A 2,444-nucleotide genomic window follows, 5' to 3' on the forward strand; every position below is an offset into this window, starting at 1 on the left:
CATTTTAGCAGTCTTTTTGGTAAGAACTCTTAAAGCCAAAGTCAGCTGAAAAGATTTGCTGATGATTCGTTTAAAAATCTGGTAACACTCAGCAATGCTATTTTGAGCCATTCCAGTTTCCTGAATCCCCCTTAATAGCAGAATGTTGGCTATTTCATTGGCTCACAAGGATGCGCGTCATGGGTATGTTAACAAAATAATGTTGGACGTCGCTTCCTTTGCCACAAAGAGAATACTCTGCTGATGCATATCGAAGCCCAGCACAGGCTGTAGGCCCATGAGCGATACAGAGGCATTTTCCCCTCTTCCTTGTGGTTCAAAGCCGACCCCCGGGGTGGCCGGAGCAATACCCTTGTTAGATGCTCTCCATGACCCAGCTGCTTCCCTGAACCCATTCTTTTGAGTTTGTGGGTAACCAGCAGACAGGCCAAAGACTGAATGGTGCTTTTTATCCATCTTTCAAAGCAATAGAACAGGTATTTCTATCTGATGAGCATTTGGTAGAATTTTTGGAGCAAGATTTTGTGGAATCAAAGAGGACTTTTACACAAGTCTCGATGTACTTTGAAAACCTAGAGGTGGCCCTTTGATTCGTGCATGGTTTTGCCCTTGGGCAACTTAATCTTACAAGTCATTGAATACCAACCTACCGATCTGCCCACCTGCCGACCTCCCTACTCCTACAACGGTCCCGCTTTGTTGATTTGCCAGTGTTGCTGCTGCAAGCACAGCCCTTCGAGAGAGGCTGAGGCACCAGATGGCAGAACCCAAGGTGCTCATGACACTAGTGCCCCTTCCTGTCCCAGGAGTGTAGTAGAGGAAAGCCCCACGGGGCTCAGATGCTGACATGGGGCCATATGCTGGCAAAGGCTCATTCCCAATAGATTGGGGGTCTCAGGCCCATCAACAGGGACCAGCTTTGCAATGAGACCCACTGAGTCCCACAGACCAAGTCCACACCCAGGGAGCCAGAGGACCTATTTCCAAATGGGCTTCTCTGGTGTGGATAATGGAGAAGCCCTGGGGCTCTGGTTTTGTGGAAGGTTCCCAGAGGGTGCTCAGCCTGATTAGCTTGATTCTCTTCAGAGAACATGAAGTGGATTTGGGGATGGGCTCTGAAAGAGCAACCGGCCACATCTCTTGTAGCCCTGAAGTCAGCACAATCAAAATGTACTGTAGTGTTATTTTTTCACAATTGTTTGCCAAGTCATGAGTAGGTAAATGTTTGGCCACAGATATGAATGCATTGTTGTTTCTGGTGTTCAAGCAATCCAGATCAAGGCAGCAAATCGCATCGATGTTACAACTGCACTCCTCGGTCCATTCTGGGACTACAGGCTGAGTGCTTTCAGCCGAGGACACCGGGGGTTTTAAGGAAGGAGGTCACCCACACCCAGTAGCCTTGCTGCTTGAAACTTTCCTACCAAGCACCGACCCCACAGGAGAAAGTGGTTTGTTTTCATTTTTTTTTTTAGCGTGAAATCACTCTTGCGCATTCTTTTGCCTTCCTGGTTTATTCGAATTGACTACAAATGCCCCGATCTCCACATCGGAGGCCGAAAGTGGGGCAGCCCTGCCACCCCTCCGGCAGTTAGGATGGGCAAACAATTCTTTCTGGCACATGGAACCTCCCAGAAGCCTGGGCGGAAAAACAGGCACTTGGCAAACAATGTCGGGGACATTTAGACAGTCCCCGCACTTGTGCCAGGTTGTGATGACGTCCCCGAATGCAGCCGCTTGTGGAGAAGGCACTCAGGGCACCTCTCCACAGGGCTGCCTCTCCCAAGCAGGGCACCAGCCTCCCAGCTGCATGCTGGGGAGAGGGGTCCTTGCTGAGTCCAGATGAGACGTTGGCTGGTGGAAGGCAGGTTGAGGGAGCTGGGGGCAGGGTGAAGGCGAGGAGGTGGGTACACCACTCAGACGCCACCAGCTTCTCTTTTCTTTTCCTTTTTACAAGATAAGACCAGAGCAGAGTCTGCAGCCTACAGGAGTCTCCGTGCTGAGGGAGTAGATATTTGTTCTGGCCGACGTGCTAAAGGAGCATAGATGTTCTTGGCACGAGGTGGTAGAAGCTTTGCTTCATTAATCCCACTGCTTTCTCCTAAGAATCCCTCAAGTTTTAAACAATTTCTGCAAGAAGTTTTTTTCCAGTAATAATGTAAGACAGAAGGGGGGGAAAAAAAAGCAACCAACAACACCAGAAACCCAAAGCAGAGAGATATGTGGGACACCCCCCCTCCTGTGGAGATGGTTCTAGGAGGTGCTGTTCTTATCCATGCCTTCCCATCCCCCATTGGTTCGCATCTTGTCAGCTTGTTTGTTCTTTACAGTCTCTGTGACTAGGCTCAGCCCTCCAGGTAGCCATGCCACGCAGCCTTAAAGCATGGGATCAGGAACAGATCTCTCATGAAGACGAAAAACAAGCCTTAGGTGTGAATGGTACC

Source organism: Crocuta crocuta, unplaced genomic scaffold, assembly GCF_008692635.1.
Source record: "Crocuta crocuta isolate KB4526 unplaced genomic scaffold, BGI_CrCroc_1.0 scaffold57, whole genome shotgun sequence".
NCBI classification, from domain to species: domain Eukaryota; kingdom Metazoa; phylum Chordata; class Mammalia; order Carnivora; family Hyaenidae; genus Crocuta; species Crocuta crocuta.